Source organism: Callithrix jacchus, chromosome 2, assembly GCF_049354715.1.
Source record: "Callithrix jacchus isolate 240 chromosome 2, calJac240_pri, whole genome shotgun sequence".
In the NCBI taxonomy this organism is placed as follows: Eukaryota; Metazoa; Chordata; class Mammalia; order Primates; family Cebidae; genus Callithrix; species Callithrix jacchus.
This window is the reverse complement of record NC_133503.1, coordinates 201,154,412-201,172,598: the sequence shown is the minus strand read 5'-3', so window position 1 is coordinate 201,172,598 and position 18,187 is coordinate 201,154,412.

The following is an 18,187-nucleotide window of genomic DNA, read 5'->3' as shown; positions in this document are numbered from 1 at the left end:
GAGAAAAGAATGCAGAGTGAGTAGAGGGAGTAGAGGTTGAGGTGGTACAGTCACAATTTAAAAATTCCAGCAACCTCAAGAAGCTGGAGGAGGCAAGAGCGAGATTCTCCCCTACAGCATTCAGAAGGAGCCAGCCCTGCCAACACCATGATTTTAGCCCGATGAGACCCACCTCCAACGTCTGACTCCAGAACTGTAAGAACATATTTATTGTGCTATTTGAAGCCACTACGTTTGTGGTGATTTCTTATAGCTGTCATAGTAAGCCAATGCATTCAACTTTTATATTTTCTTCTGCAATCTTAGAACTGGCAATTACTAGTATCAGCACCGACTGATACATTTGAGAATAAACGTATTTAGAATCATAACCTGGTTATTGTGTGTGCTTATTGCTTCAGGGGTGTCATTGTTTCTACACCCTCTGACATAACAGAGCAAGAAAATGTATGTGTATATACTAACCTAGGTATATGCAATCTATGAGCATTGATAATAGTGTATGTAGTCAGCTTTTTCTATATTAAGCTAGACAGGAATCTGTGCTTATGTCTCCAGCTCTAATCCACTGCTACATGGATCATTCTTACCATCGCCCTTGCTCATGTATAGACTCCAACAGTGAAAATCTGGGCACTTAGCATCCATCTTCCACTTAATTGTTCAATTCATCTGTGTGTGTGTGTGTGTGTGTGTGTGTGTGTGTATTACATCAGTGTAAAACTAGCTCACAATCTTGCAGAAAACTTTATCAACCAAAGAGGTTACATAGCTTCTTTTGCCTGTAGTCTTACAAAATCTACTTAAGTCAGCACCATTTTTCCTGACCTCCTTCGGTAAAGCTATTTTAAACATTTGTCAGACATCCAGTCTTTTGTCACATTCTGCATTCCACTCTGGGATCCCCTGACCTTCTAAATGATTTATTTTATGAATTTGCATACATTAAGGTTTACTCTTGGTGCTGTATAAAACTATGAGTTTTGACACATATATTGTATCACTTATCCACTATTACAGTATCAAATAAAATAGTTTTACTGTCTGAAAAATCACTTGTAGTCTACCTATTTAAACTCTTCCCAGTTCCTTCTCCTGGTAACAAACAACTGATTTTTTACTATCTCTACATTTTTGCCTTTTCCAGAATGTCATAGTTAAAACCACATATTGCATAGCTTTTTAAAAAAATTTAGTTGCCATATTTAAGATTCTTTCAGGTGTTTTTATGGTTTGGTAATTTGTTTCTTTTTATTGCTGGGTGATATCTCATTATCAGGATGTATCACAGTTCCTTTATTCATGAACATGTGGAAAGTCGTCTCGGTTGCTTCCAGCTGCCACTGATTATCAGTGAAGGTGATACAAACATTCACACTGAGTTTAGTGTGTCGGCATATATTTCAAATCTGTTCAATACATAATTGGGAGGGAAATTGCTGGACCATATGAAAATATTAAGTCTACATTTGTAAGAAACTGCCAAAGCATCTCTCCAAATGTCCATTTTGGATTCCCACAAGTGGTGAACTGGAAATCCTGTTGTTTTACATTCTTCACCATTGTTATTGCCTTTGTTTTCTTTTGTTTTGTTTACTTGCTGTTCAAATGCACGTGCAGTGGTATATCTACTATTTCAATATGTAATGGCTTATGACAAATGATGTCGAGCACATTTACATATGTGCATTTTCCATCTGTATAGCTTCTCTAATGAAGTATTTTTCAACTATTTTGCTCATTATTAATATTTTGTCTTATATTTTGTTTTGAGGTTTCTTCAAATATTTTGAAAATAAATGAGAAATCTGTTTGTACACATGTTTCTCCATCTGTAGCTTGTTGCATTATCATAACAGTGTTTTTTGCCTAACAAAATTTAATTTTATAAGGTATAATTTTTCAATGTTTTCTTTCATAGATCATGCTTTTTGTGTTGAATCCAAAATCTTATTAACCAAAGTCACAATGATTTCTTCCTAAGATTTTTGATTATGGAAATTTTACAGTTTTATATTTTATATGTAGATCTATAATCAATTTTGAGTTAATTTTTGTGAGAGGTGTAATTTCTGTGCCGATATGCATCTTCGTTTTGTTTTTTAAATACACACATCGAACTGTTCCAGCACCACATATTGAAAAGGTTTCTCTTATTCTATGGCATTGCATTTTGTCTTTTAATAAAAATTAGTTTATTGTGTTTTTGACTATACCTGAGCTATCTCTTTTGTTCATATATACATATATATGCACAAAAAAATTATATATGTGTGTATTATATGTAACATATATAATGTATACATATATGTATATATATTTATACATAAAACATTACCAAAATATAGTCTTTTGGGGAGGGTCTTGTGTGTGTGTGTGTGTGTGTGTGTGTATGTGTGTGTGTGTGTATACATATAGAGTAATATAGCTGCATATTATATATAATATATAATACACACACGTACATATTTAATATAAATAAACACACACATATAATCTTTCTAACTTACATCAATTAATATAATTACTTGATACTTCTTCAGTTTGTTGATGCAGTGGTGATTGATTTTCAAATTTTGAACCATCCTTGAATAAATGAATAAATCTCACTTGGTGGTGGTATATACTTTGTGATTCATTTTTGTATTTGATTTATTCATATTTTCTGGGATTCTTTGGTGCCTCCATGACAGGTTTTGGTGAATTATTTTTTTTGGAATATTATTAATTATTGATTTGATTACTGAAATAGATATAGACCTATTCCAGTATTTATTTCTCCTTGTGTGAATTTTGGTAGTTTGTTTCTTTCAAGGAATTGTTCTGTGGGTACTTAGTTATGTAGTATTTCTTATTATTCTTTTAATATAATGGAATAAAAAGTGATGACTACTCTTTTATTCTTTTATTTCTGGTTTTGTAAATTTTGTCTTCCCTATTTTGTTTGTGGCTGGAATGGCTTGGATTGAGGCTTAAAAGGTTTTAGATCTTTTCAAAGAATACAATGTTAGTTTTGTTGATTTTTGATTGTTTCCCAATATTTCATTTCAATAATTTTTTCTAACTTTTATTGTTTATTTTCTTTTCTTTGAGGTCTTTAACTTGGCCTTTTTTCTCTAGTTGCTCAACGGTTGATTTTACATCTGTTACATCTGTAATATTTTTGAACATATACACTTAACACTATATATTTCTTCCTAATCATCATTTTTACTGTGTTCTACATACTTTCATGAATTGGTTTTACATATTTGTTTAGTGTTACCTGTTTAAAATTTATTTTGAGATAAATAATTCCATCATTCACATATCATTTAGAAGCATGCTGTCTGATATTCAAATATTTAAGAATTTACCAGATATCTTTATTACTGACTTTTAGCTTAATTCTATTGTGTTCTGAGAACATAATTTGTATGGCTTCTATTTTCTTGAATTTCTTAAATTATAGTTTAGGAACAAAATATGGTCTCTTTTGATGAAGGTCTCACGAGAGTATGAGAAGAATAGTTATTCTGCTGTTGTTGGGTGCAGTTTTCTGTAAATGTGAATTACATCAAGGTGATTGATAGTGCTGCTCAAGTAAAGTGTAACCTTATTGACTTTTTTTCTTTTGGCCTGTTTGGTCTATCAATTACTAAAAGACGAATGTTGAAGTCTTCAACTATAAAAGTAAATTTGTCTATCTGTTTAGTACAATCTGTTTTTGTCTCACATACTTTAACACTATTGTTAGATCTCCACATGTTAAAGATCCCATGTCTTTTTTGAAAATTTGTCCTTTTACCATTAAATAATGCCACTCTTCTGGTAATTCTTTCTTTTGAAATATTCTTCTCCCAGATTGGATTAGCTCTGCTAAGTTCTTTCACCCTGAAAAAAAAGGGAGGCCTATTTTAATATAGTGAAAGCACAGGGATTATTTTATGATTACTCTTCTCTTCTCTCTGCCATAGTTACGGGAGGATATTTTTCAGATCTTCATCATAACAATCTGGTAGAGTCCCTGGAGGTAAAATCTCTAAATATACCTGTCCTCCCCAAACTGCAATCCATGCTCATCCTCAAGCAATTTTTCAAAACTACTAAGTTTTCCTTCCAGTTTATGGTTCCAGCATCTTCTTCTTCAGGTAAAGAAATATGACCTGTGACTCATCTGTCTCTTCAGGTTTCATGGTTTTCCCTGAAATCTAAATTTTCTGATAGATACAAAAAAAAGTAGGCTATGTATGGCTTCTATTTAGTTTGTTCAACTTCTGATTGGTACCAAAACATAGGTGAATTTTAGTTTGTTCAACATTTTTTGTTCAAAATATGATCTGTGACTCTGGATTCATTAGTCTCTTCAGATTTCACGGGTTTTTCTTGAAACCTTAATTTTCTGATAGGTACAAAAAAAGTAGATGAATTTTAGTTTGTTCAACTTTTCTGTTGGTATAAGGACTGAAGTGACACCTTCCAAACTCTATATTTTGTGGCTACAAATAGAAATCTATAATAACCTTTTAAATGTCTAATAATTCTAATAGCTTTGTCAATTCTGGGTTAGTTTTAATTGACTGAATCGTCTCCTTATATGGGTTGATAGCACAAACATATATTTTGCCTCTGGAGGTGCTGAATATTTTTGTATCTGTAAAAATGTGTAACATTTTCTTGTATCTGATATGTACCCACATTTTTTATAATCATTTAATCTGTTCAGGTCTTGATTTCAAGATTTGTGGGGATGTTCAGGAGCAGTATTGAGTCAGGAGTAGTTTTTGTGCTAACACAATTGTTTTTATTATTCTATCTCATATTATTTGCATAATGAGATTTTACAGGCTGGCTGCAGAAAAAAGCACTAAGGCATTATTTTTGAGTGTTCAGCACTCTTACCTATGACTTTTTTAATAGGTTTTTTCCCCCCATTCTCATGTAGTTTCTTCACACACATGCACTGGTAAGTAACCAGCTGAACACTGAGTATCATTTGAAGATCACCAAAATTATCTTTCTAGAAGTTCTCTTCTGTTTGTTTGAAAAAAAAAAATCAAAGCCTCTTGAAAACTTAATTTATCAGAGTTTATTTGAGCAAAGATTGATTCATGAATCAAGGAGCACTCAGAACCAGGAGAGGTACAAGAGCTCTACCCAGCAACGTGGGCAGGCAGTATTTACAGACAGAAAGAAAGAAAGTGGCATACACGACAGCTTGATTAAATACAGCTCAACATCTTCTGTATTCGGTGATGAGGCATTTGCATTACACAGACATGATGTCATCACTGGGCATCCTGTCATTCACCAGAACCTGCTGCCATGATTGGCTGGGACTCAAACTTCAAAAGTATTGTGGAATAACACACTCTTATATTGTGGTTTATTTCTTATTAAGTTACACTGTAGTTTGCTATCTGTGGAATCAAGGTACTTGAGCAAATTTAGGCCAAATTTAATTTAAGAATTTGTGCCCTTTGGTCAGCCTTTTAATTCTGAGAGAGTCACCAAAACCTCAGGCATTAAAGCCATGCTCTGTCACCAGGGCGATTGACTTGTTTGGACTTAGTACGGAATTCACGATTCATGATATCAAGCAAGTTAGAGGATTCTTTTTATTCTCTTTGTATTTTTGTTATTCTAAGTGTAGTGAAACAATCTGATGCGTAACAGACGGCTCTGTACAATCACTTAGGACTATTGAGGGAATGCGGCAGGGAGACTATCATAATGGCTGCCAGGAAGATGATATGAAAAGTCTAAGGCATAACTCATTAACAGATGCTGCCATAAGTACAACCAGTCCAACAAAAAATATCACAAGTGCCAGGAAAGAAAACTACTTGCTTGTACCAACTTAATTCTTTCTTGATTTTTGTTTGATTGAGATGCAGTTTCACTCTTGTTACCCAGGCTGGAGTGCAATGGCGTGATCTCGGCTCACCGCAACCTCTGCCTCCTGGGTTCAGGCAATTCTCCTGCCTCAGCCTCCTGAGTAGCTGGGACTACAGGCACGCGCCACCATGCACAGCTAATTTTTTGTAGTTTTAGTAGAGATGGGGTTTCACCATGTTGACCAGGATGGTCTCGATCCCTTGACCTCGTGAACCACCCGCCTCGGCCTCCAAAGTGCTGGGATTACAGGCTTGAGCCACGGCGCCCGGCCTGTTTCTTGATTTTTTGCAATTGAGTTTTTACCATACCAGATGTATTTATCCAAGTGTATTTATACACACTGCCATATGTTTAGCTGAAAGATAGTCCCAAGAAATTCTGTTATCCTAAACAACATTAGCAGGAGAATTTAAAGAAGTTTTCTGGACAACCGTAACATTTGTAGTCAGATACAGTAGCTAATGTTTGGGACAGATTTCTAATTGTAACGTCACTTACGTCTCTGCCAAGGCAGAGAAGGAGGATTCAATAAAAGATGTCCACTTGAAGGAATTTCCACCTGCTAGCAAATTACTTTTTATTCTGTAATGCAAGTTAAGAAATATAGGCCAATATCCAGTGTCCAGTTGATTGTGGAGTGAGAGTAGTAACGGTAGAATTCCTAATACACACTGCATCCTTATTTTCCACTTACTGAAACAGGGAATGTGTGAACAGTTAAATGATTATTATACCGTTAAATCCTCCACAGGTAAAAATATATTCTGGAGGGACATGACAGACAGTTCCAACAAACAGTTTCCTACGGGGATAACTTGTGCTTTATCAGTCACCCATAGGAAAGCACTAGGAATATTTATCTAAGGTACCATTATTGAATTACTGCATAATTGATGGCTACCAACGATTAAAAGGTTGGAGTTACAAATTTGTCTAAAAACTGTTGATTTATCTTTATCTTCATTTTTTTGGTCTTTAATTTCCTGCAAAATTTAACTGAAAAGCCCTCAGTACAGTGTTTACCTACTGTTAGATTACTGTGAGATTTCAATAAGGAATCTGAAAATGTAAATCTAAGAGTTTGACATTATAGAAAGCATTGCACTCAGAATATCAGCAAAATATATTACCAGTGAACCAAAGGACACTTAAGATCATGGAAGGATTTAGGTTTGACATGACGTATCAAACATTCATTCAGTTAAGTTCTCTGTGGAAGTTGTCAATGATAAAATCTTAATTTTCACATTATCTTTCCATGTATAGACCGAAGATAGACAGTAGGAAAAGGGAAAAAGTTTTATGGTGACTGTAGACAGACTCTTGATCTGTGATCTTGGGATAGTTGTGCACATCCAGGATGTTTTCTTCTGAGGAGAAGCCTCCCTGGTCAGTTTTACCTTGATGTCTTCAATGTGTGTATGGTCCCAAGAGTCTAGAGGGGCCCTTTGAGTTAAGAGTTATGAATTCAAGACTTGAGTCCCTGAAGATTTGCTACAAGGTGAAACTTGGCATAGTTCCTTTTGAGAGAGTTCAATGACAGTCTTTCTCTGGTATTGTTTCCAAGAGACCCAATCTCCACGTTCTAGATTGTGAAAGATCTAGGCCTGTCACCAGTTCATGGGTCGTGAAGAGCTTCTTTTACTTGGAGAAAATTTACTTGGCCTAGTGTATGAAAGCCTTGAAATATTGGATCATGTCCATTTATAAGGACATGAAGTACATAAGCTTTTGTTATTGGAAGCGTAAGTACTCCAATAACTATTATTATTATTATTATTATTTTTGAGACGGAGTTTCTCTCTTGTTACCCAGGCTAGAGTGCAATGGCACAATCTTGGCTCAGTGCAACCTCCGTCTCCTGGGTTCAGGCAATTCTCCTGCCTCAGCCTCCTGAGTAGCTGGGATTACAGGCACGCGCCACCATGCCCAGCTAATTTTTTGTATTTTTAGTAGAGACAGGGTTTCACTAGGATGGTCTCAATCTCTTGACCTCGTGATCCACCTGCCTCGGCCTCCCAAAGTGCTGGGATTCCAGGCATGAGCCACTGCCCTGGCCCTTCAATAACTATTTTAATGAGATCAGTTTATGTTTTCCAGTGGGAATGAATCAGATTACCATCAATCAGGAATAACACTGACCAAGGTAATGCAATGATGTTAGCTTTGCATGATGACAAAGTATTTGTAATACCTTATTTTATAATTTCTTCACTGAAACAATTATCTCTAATGCTGGAGATTTCTCCAGGAATATCCCATAAAGGAAAACACATTTTTTTTTCAAACAACCTTTTAGCTACCACTTTAGAAGTGGTTTTTCTGCATGAGGAAGCTTCTATACTACCAAAAACGCACACAGAAGAAGGCAACTGCATGAAGCCATCTGTATTTGTTCAAATAGTCCAGTAGATGATGGAAATCTGTCATCTGAAGTTTTTGTTGCATTACCAGAATTATGGATTTGATAGGCCAAAGATTGATTGTAAACAACTTTCACAGTTTTAGAATAGTCCTAAAAACATATTTTTATTATTCATATTATTTTATCTACTCCATGAGGAGTTTGAATGCAGAGCATTTAATAATGAAAGTGTTAAGAAGTCGGGAATAACCATCCAAGCTTTCCATGAGCCCACACTTTGCACTGAATCAAAATCTCCTTAAACACCAGCTTTCTTTCTCCAATTCAGGTGCCTAGTGGTGTTTATTAAATAGATTATCACAGGTAATTTACTTGGATCAATCTTATGAAGTTCATTCAAATTGCATATCTTAATGATTTCGATATTGGCTGAGTTAGCATGAAAATCTGTCAAAACATTTTCTTAATGATAAATTAACTCTTGTTTTGCTTGGTGATGGGTTAGCAGTTTTATGAAACCAGATTTTCCTATTAGAGTTCTGAAAATTCTTACCCAAGTCTAGTAGTATGATTGTATTTCTACAAATTTCATATAAATTTTGAAACACATTAACCTCCATACAAATGCAACTCAGTAAAATTTTAACATCACATATTATTTGACAATGCTTCTCACATGATTTGATATATGAAATAAGCTCAATTAGTTTAAGACATCTCTTTTTATAAGAAGATACAGCATTTGGAGATGCTTCAAGGGCCCATCTGGAAAATCCCTAAACATTAATTCAGGATTAAGAAAAAGACTTAATTTAAAATTTGATTTGGGGAGCTTGTCAAAAATGTCAAGGATCTAAACACTTGATCAGAATAGAATCACCAGCCACTGTGAACAACAGTCATTCATTTAACCAGAGTAATAATTTAATGACTTCAAACAAGAGAAGTTAGACAGTTGTAGACAAATTGTAGCTCTTTTAACAGAGAGGTGTTAGTTTTCTTAAATTATCAACAGTCTACTAAAGACAAGATGAAGCAAAGGAAATTATGTTGGTAAAACATAAACGTTTTTCCTTTGGCCAATTATCTAAAAAATAAAAATAAAAAACTTTCACAGTTTCCTATTAAGAAAAAACATTACTGAAGAAAATCTTGTTGTTTTAACACAGAGGACTAAATTCTAGTTCTGCACTGTTGTACTTTATTTATTTATAATTATATGTATTTATTTATTTTTGAGACAAAAATCTCACTCTGTCACACAGGCTGGAGTGCAGTGGCATGATATTGGCTCACTGCAAACTCTGCCTCCTGGACTCAAGCAATGCTCATGCCTCAGCCTCCCAAGTAGATGGAATGGCAGGCATACACCACTGCACCCAGCTAATTTTTGTATTTGTAGTGAAGATGGGGTTTCACCCTGTTGGCCAGGCTTTCTCAGACTCCTAACTTCAAGAGATCACCTGCTTTAGCCTCCAAAAGTGCTGGATTAGAGGCATGAGTCACCGCACATAGCCTGTATTTTTTATGTTGATGCTTAATTTGTAGGAAAATTTATAAGCAAGTATATTCTAATCTTAAATAGCTTAGTTACATATACAATTCCTTTTGCAGGACTCATCTGCCAGAGATCTTTTTAGGCTTTCTAATCCATTCAGTTTTTGTCCTACACTTTTTCTCTTCTTATTTTTGAACAAGCCATTATATTAATTTTGGGCAAATGTTACTCATTCCCATTTTTAACAAAGTACTTACGGTATAGCTTTTCCTTACCAAAATCGTATCTTACCTCTCTTGTATACTTGCATATAGCATTGTTTCCTATTTCTTTACATATTATTTCTTTGTATGTAGTATTTCTTTGTTTCATATATGTACATATATATGTATATAAATTACATAATTTATAGGAAGCAGGAAACTGCCTGTCACACCAGCAAGCTGCAGATTGGCAAATCTATGAATTGTAACTTCTAGAAATAGATGTTTCTTACAGTACAATTTGTCAATGTGTCATTGGACATGTTTGCTAACTGTACCAAATACCTCTAGTGTATCTGTGATAAGAAACTGTAGATGAGGCATAAAATAAAAAAAATTTTATTTCTCTCCTCCTAATTTTTGTCTGTTTGTTTGTTCGCTAGGACTAAGAATCAAATTTTTGTTTGTACAAATTTCCCTCAACCTCAGTTTTCAATTGTTGATAAAATGGATGATAAGAATGTTAAAACTTCACGCTATAAAAGGAACTTTTTTAACATAAGGATTTTATCTTACATTTATGTAACTCACTTATATTTAACAATTGTGCTTGAGTTGCTCATGAAGATGAAACATTAAATGGCTAGTTATCATTTCAATTTATTAACTTTGTAATATAGAAATAAAACAAGCTTATTTTACCAGTGAACCTCAGTAGGAAAAGTTGTGTGTCCTAATTATATTCAATCCTGAAAACTCTGAAGATATGACTGTTTAATCCAATCAACAGTATTCCTGTTTACCAAAGGTTACCTGAGCCACATATATCTTAAAAGATTTAGGGGCACTTCTGGTAGTTCTGAGAAAATAATTAATATAAGCATTTATTCTTATTCTTATTAGGCCAATTAAAGAGAGCTTTTATACAATTTAATTTGGCAGTCTCATAAAAAGACAGTAAAATATTATACACAGATATATCATGCAGACAGACAGAGGTAGACATATAGATAGGAACAGATCTTAGAGCTGCCATTCTGAAACTTTAGCCATGTTCCAGGTACAATAGTACAAAGCTCACTAATTTACTAAACAGTATTTGAATTCGATTATTTTTCCAGTGGAATTTTTGGATATATCAAGGATCATGAAAACATATAAGAGACAGGCATAGGTAAAGTCAGCATAGGCTTCAGAAGGGGGGTTTCTCATGGGGCATGCAGGGTCAAACAGAAAAACACAGAGGACTAACGCTTACAAGTATTTTTCAGAAAATGGTTCAAGTATCAATCGAACGCGTTTGATCACAGTGACGTTTCAGACTTGATTTGAAACCTTCACCACAGTCATATTCTTGTATTTTTTTTTTTTCTCTGAACAAATTATTGATTATTGTCTCAGGAATGAAGCCACTGGGAGCTACCTCTAGTGGAGACAATCAGGCTAGACGAAGTGGACCCATCAGATGACTGGTGTTAGACAATTTCTTCTCCAGTGATTTGGCTGTTGACAATTAAGGCAGCTATCTCAGGGCACAGGGGTCTTTAGTTTGGGACCCCTGTGTTTGGGTTTGCATATGGACGCCTTCTTGGTCCCTGCAACTGTAAAGACATGCACCTGTTTGCCTTTTATAAAGAGTGTATCCACTGCGACCACTGTGACTTTGAGTTCTTTCAGTAAGATTTACCCATTTCTCTAGAGAAACGCAAGTTCGGGCCGGGCGCGGTGGCTCAAGCCTGTAATCCAGCACTTTGAGAGGCCGAGGAGGGTGGATCACGAGGTTAAGAGATCGAGACCATCCTGGTCAACAAGGTGAAACCCCTAAAAATACAAAAAATTAGCTGGGCATGGTGGTGCGTGCCTGTAATCCCAGCTATTCAGGAGGCTGAGGCAGGAGAATTGCCTGAACCCAGGAGGCGGAGGTTGCGGTGAGCCGAGATCGCGCCATTGCACTCCAGCCTGGGTAACAAGAGCGAAACTCCGTCTCTAAAAAAAAGAAAGAAAGAAACGCAAGTTCTCGATCCATACTTCTTCTACATAAAACTGGCGAGAGTTCCAGACTCCTAGGATCCAGCTGAATCCATGGTTCCCTGTCTACCAGTAACCCTGACTGCCCGCTGAACCTAGTTCCGTGTCTGTCTGACTCAGTCAAACACCGAAGACCTCCTTATAGGACTCGGTCTTATTATTGTCACAACTTCTAAGTACTGATAAAAAAAAAAAAAAGGCTCAAATAAACTCGGGAGAGCTAAACACGTAAGTTTGTGGATCTGGAGTCAGAAAGAGAATTCAACTTTGACTCCAGCTGCTGCAAGAGATGAATGGGCAAAACGGTCCCAGTGGGTATCTTCCATCGGTCACCTGCTTCTGCAGATCAAGGGAGATTTATTTTGCATCCCACTTCTGATGCTAAAATTTTATAAGAAAAACTTTAGATCAATTAAATTTGGCAGAGTTGATTTGAGCTAAGAACGCCTCATGCATCAGGCGGCATTCATAACCAGGAGAGGTTCAGAGAGCTCCACCCAGCAACATGGGCAGGCAGTATTTACAGAGCGAAAAAAGGCAGCGATACACAGAAACAACTTCTTAGGTTACAACTTGGCATAGGCCCAATTTGGGCCTAGTGTAATCGCTCGGCAGCCTGTGATTGGCTGGAACTGAGCTATTATAAAAATACTTACTTTTAGGTTAATCTGTAATTCTCTAGGTATGGACTCAAGACTCAAAGATTTAAGCCGAATTTAGTTTAACTTAACCCTTCTCTCCAGGACTATCAGGAAAACTCCAATGATCTTAGATTTCCTGGATTTTCAGGTTCATCTGCTCAACACAGGGAGACTATCCGGCCTCTCCTTGGTGCCCCCTCTTTGTATTATCGTCTGAAAACTCCCTTGAGGCAGACACACAGTCAAACTTGGGGGTCACCTTATTTGTTTCTTAGCCTTCAGGAATTGCCATTCTTTTTTTTTTTTTTTGACAGAGTTTTCTTCCTGTCACCCAGGCTGGAGTGCAATGGTGCAATCTCAGCTCCCTGCAACCACCGCTTCCTGGATTCAAGTGATTCTCCTGCTCCAGCCTCCTGAGCAGCTGAAATTACAGGCACACACCACCACACCACCCTAATTTTTATATTTTTTATTAGACACGGGATTTCACCATGTTGGCCAGGTTGGTCTCAAACTCCTGACCTCAGATGATCCACCCACCTAGGCCTCCCAACGTGCTGGGATTACAGGCGTGAGCCACCACGCCCAGCCTTTTCGGTCTTTTTATAACTAGATTATTTCATTGAGAGTAACATCTTAAAAGCTTATCCATGTTGCACCATGTATCAGAATTTTTCCTCCTTAAGGCTGAATGATATTCCATTGTATGTAATTATCTATCACATTTTGCTTATGTGCTGACAGACAGTAGGGTGGCTTCCACCTTTTGTCTATTGTAAATAATATTTTTCTGAATGTGGGTGTACAGATGTCTCTCCAAGTCTCTGCTAGAAGAGCTGCCCCAGAAGAGTGACTTCCTGAACTTTAAAATTCCTGTGAATCACCTAGAGATGCTATTCCCATTAAACTACTGTTGGCATTCTTCACAGAATTAGAAAAAATTATTTTAATATTTATGTGGAACTGAAAAAGAGCCTGTATAGACAAGATAATCCTAAGCAAAAAGAACAAAGCTGGAGGCATCACACTATCCAGCTTCAAACTGTCCTATAGAGATACAGTGAGGGATCACCATTCTTTCTTGCTTCTTGTCCAATGTCTTGAAAACCATTATTTTGTGTATTTTGTATATTTATTGTTTTTTAGAAGAAGGTAAATTCAGTCCTTGTTACTCCATCTCAGGTAGAGTCATAAGTCCTCATGTATATAACATTTGATCGAATCTATGATGTCACATAAAAGTCCCCTTTACTTGTAACTTAAGAATAAGTAAGGCCGGGTGTGGTGGCTCACACTTGTAATCTCAGCACTTTAGGAGGCCGAAGTGGGTAGATCACCTGAGGTCAGGAGTTCAAGTCTAGCCTGACCAATATGGCAAAACCTCATTTCTACTGAAAATACAAAAATTGGCTGAGTGTCATGGCGTACACCTGTAATCCCAGCTATCGAAGAGGCTGAGGCAGGAGAATTCCTTTAACCTGGCTGGTGGAGGGAGAAGAAATTTTTGAATGTTCTGTTTCAGATTCTTAACCTTTGGAAAATTGGTGCTCAGACAAAAAAAAAAAATTAGAATGAATCAGTGTGTGAATGTGGAGAGAATTTATTTAGCAGTGTTCTAATACATCTTGTTAAGGCCCTGATATGATATAATCAATTTAATGCCCACTAACTTGACAGGGAAAAGGCTACTTTGTCCTACACATGTAGTTAGAGGAAAGCTGAGAAATTGCACAGAAATAGTTTTACAGCCATTCTTTATCACTTACTCTGTGACTGGCCAGAATGAGAGTGTGTGCAGTGGGTACTTGCACGGAGATGGTGACAGAGTAAGAGAAAACATGAGACACAGAATGGTGGAGAGAGAGAGAAAGTGTCATCTGTGAACCTGGGTTGCCAGCTGTGGTCACAGCCACATTTCCAAGGCTGGCAACCACTCAGAGTCACTGTTCCTTAACTTTTTCTTCTCACCATCACCTGGTTGACAAACCCTCTACATAAAGAAGTACTCTAATGTTACATTTTATTCTTCATGAACCTCATCTTTAAGTTTTATCTGCAGTCAGAGATACTTGGTGCTGTGGCTTCAACTGTGTCCCTGTACAATTCTTAAGTTGAAGCTTCAGTGTTTGGCATAATGGTTTTTAAAGGTGGGGCCTTTGGGAGGTAATCAAGGTTAGATGAGCTCACGAGGCTGAGATCCTTAAGGTGAAATCAGTCCCCTTATGAGAACAAACACCACCGATTTCTCTTTTCTCACACTCCATACACAGAGAAAAGGCCAGGTGAGGACACAGCAAGTAGGAAACAGCCTGCTAGCCGGGAGCTGCCCATCAGGGCACTCTGATGTCAGACTTCCACCCTCCAAACTGGGAGACAAAAGACGTCTACATCTCCCAGTCTATGGTGTTAATATTTGGGTATTGGCAGCCTGTAAAAATATAAAAATATTTTTACAACTTCTATACATTGTCCTTCCACAATTCCATAATTTTTATATTTTGGCAGCCTGTAAAAATATAAAAATATTTTTACAACTTCTATACATTGTCCTTCCACAATTCGTGAATATAGCCTGCCCCACAAGCAATTTTGTTCTTTTGGAGGATGTACTGATGTGCCTTGTGAGAAAGGAGCATGACGGATGGTGCCTTTCTGCAGGCTTGAAAGCAGCCCCATGTGGTGCTCTTTGGCCAGAGCCTTCAGTGGATGTATGGGCGGGAACGTGGGCACTTTCTTGTGCTTGTCTCCAGAAAGAGGTTGTAAAGAACCATGCTCACATGAATCCAAAAGCTGGAGCGCAGCAGGTTGGATGAAATGGTCACCTTCCAATCTTATATCCAACGGCACAAACAGTTTTGGAAAACAAAGCATGCATGGACAGACAGGAGGAGACAGAACCCTCCACATTGCAATGAAACTCCTCTCTGTGGATAGATTGCAGTGAGCTGAGACCACGCCATTGCACTCCAGCCTGGGTGACAGAGCGAGACTCTGTCTCAAAACAAAACAAACAAACAAATAACCAATGTCTCTAAAAATGCCATTGAATATTGATTTGTTTACTTGATGGAGAAAACGTCTATGTTAACATATAAATTTTGAAAACCATTTTTTTTACATCAAAGCCTAGTGTCAACAAAACAAATAAATAAGCAGACATCTTAGCTGTCTAGGGGAAGAGTCCAGGAGTAAACCGTCTCTCCAGCTCCTAGTCTTGGAGTAGCTGCTGGTTGCAGGCATAAGCCCTGGGCTCCCTCTTTGCAATGAATGTGGCATTACAGGTGCAGGGGCCATGCAGTGTCCCTGTGTGTGTATGGGACTGGGTTTGGGAGGGAAGAGTTATTAGAAGAATTCCACTGCAAGCAAAGCACACATTAATATCTAAATAAACTACTCAATTTAAAGTCTTTAAATACATTTGGTGAAATATTCGATCAACTTGGTGGTGGAAGCATCAAAATTTTTGACTTTCTGTTTTTCTGTTTATATCTTTCTTTTCCTAATACAGTTTTTGGCAGTATGATAATGCTTCTGCTGTATTCCTGAGACACAAACATGACGGAAGCGTTCTCCCTGCCATGGAGGCATGACTACGTGCAAATCACAGAAGCCCAAACCAACACCCAGGAGAGGGGTATGATCAGAACGGAGATTCTGTGTGCAATAATGATGGTGATGGTGACCGCTCCTGAAATTAAAATAAAATCTTAAATTAAACTTTATTTAGAGGTTTATTCAGTTGTCAGGTCTTCTTCCTCTTTTTTTCTTTTTAATGGTGCATGTAAGTGAACACTTACAGGATTCTTCTTGAAACTGTACAATGGAAGATTGGAAGTGAGAATACTTTCCATCCAGCTCAAGACACTCCCTAGACCTTCCTATGAACAGGGAGGCCAGAGGCATTGCATGGAAGGACCAATACTTCCAGAGCCCTCAAAGGATTTTAAACAAGGCATTAGCATGGTGATTAAGTCATGTTGGCATCTCCAACTTGAGTTCTGAATTTTAGGTGCAATAGGGAAGCAATGTGAGTAGTAGACTCTTGATAAGGTTTGGTTGTGTCCACCATTCAAATCTAACCATGAATTGTAGCTCCCATAATTCCCAGTGTCATGGGCGAGACCCAGAGGGAGATAATTGAATCATGGGGGCAGGTTTTCCCCATGCTATTGTCATGATAGTGAATAAGTCTCGAAAGACCTGATGATTTTATAAAGAGAAGCTCTCCTGCACATGCTCTAGTGACTGCTGCCATGTAAAATGTGCCTTTGCTCTTCCTTTGCCTTCTGCCATGATTGTGAGGCCTCTCTAGCCATGTGGAACTGTGACTCCATTAAACCTGTTTTTCTTTATAAATTACCCAGTGTCGGGTATTTCTTCATGGCAGTAGGAAAATGGACTGATACAACTTTCAACAGTGAAGTATTTGCTCTCTTCCAGTTCTCATCCACCAGCTCCTGGAGTGGTTGTTGCACCTTGTCTGCGTGCCGGGGCTGATGTTCTTCCTGGATTTACATTCCCTAAGTGGCTTTATGACCTGCAGATTCGCCATGTGCCAGGTTCCCACTAAGCACCGTGACGAATAACTCTCCTCATTCAGCAATTCAGTTCATTGTCTACTGATTTTTCAATTTCATGAAAAGAAAGCTATGACTTTCCTCCCTTGACTCAGCCTGTGAGCATATTCACAGTGGATCAAAGAAGCAGATGGTTGTTTTATACCTGACGCAGGTGTCTTGCTCACCTGCAGCACCTGAACTGCTCACTGAGTATGCAAATGCGGAGATTAAGACTAAGCACAAACTTATGATTGTCTGAACTCCCAAGAAAAGGTTTGATTTTAAAAAGCAGGTGTTGAAAATAGTAACTTTTCCTAAAGGAGGGTATTTTTATTCAATTCTCTCAATGAAATTCATAAAAACAAATAATCTGATTATCCCATGGGAAAAATAGCAAAGATGCTGTGATTTATAATGGTTCTAAAATTTGTTTTTGATGCTGAAAAAAATAGAATAGAATAAATGCATTGTGTGGAAATAGGTAAATATGATGAATTCACAAATTCAATACTTTAAATTTTTTATACTCAAGGATATGTGACATCCTACAATTTGACTGCCAAGTTTAGATACCAGTGGGAAAACAAAGGTTCTGTTATATGAACTGAGGAAATTTCTGTGCTGATAAATGAAGTCACCATGCAAAGTTTACAATTTGATTTCATTGGAGATTCAAACAGAGGTGTGTTCTGTGAGTTCCATCATTCCTAAAATAATTTGGGTAGATTGCAAACATTTTTTTCCCATTCTGTTGGTTGCCGATTCACTCTATTGATAGTTTCTTTGGCTGTGCAGAGTTCCTAAGTTTAATTAGATCCCGTTTGTCTATTTTGGCTTTTGTTGCCATTGCTTTGGTGTTTTAAACATATGAAAAAAAGCTCATCATCACTGGTTGTTAGGGAAGTGAAAATCAAAACCACATTGAGATATCACCTCATACCAGTTAGAATGGCGATCATTAAAAAATCAGGAGATAACAGATGCTGGAGAGGATGTGGAGAAATAGGAACACTTTT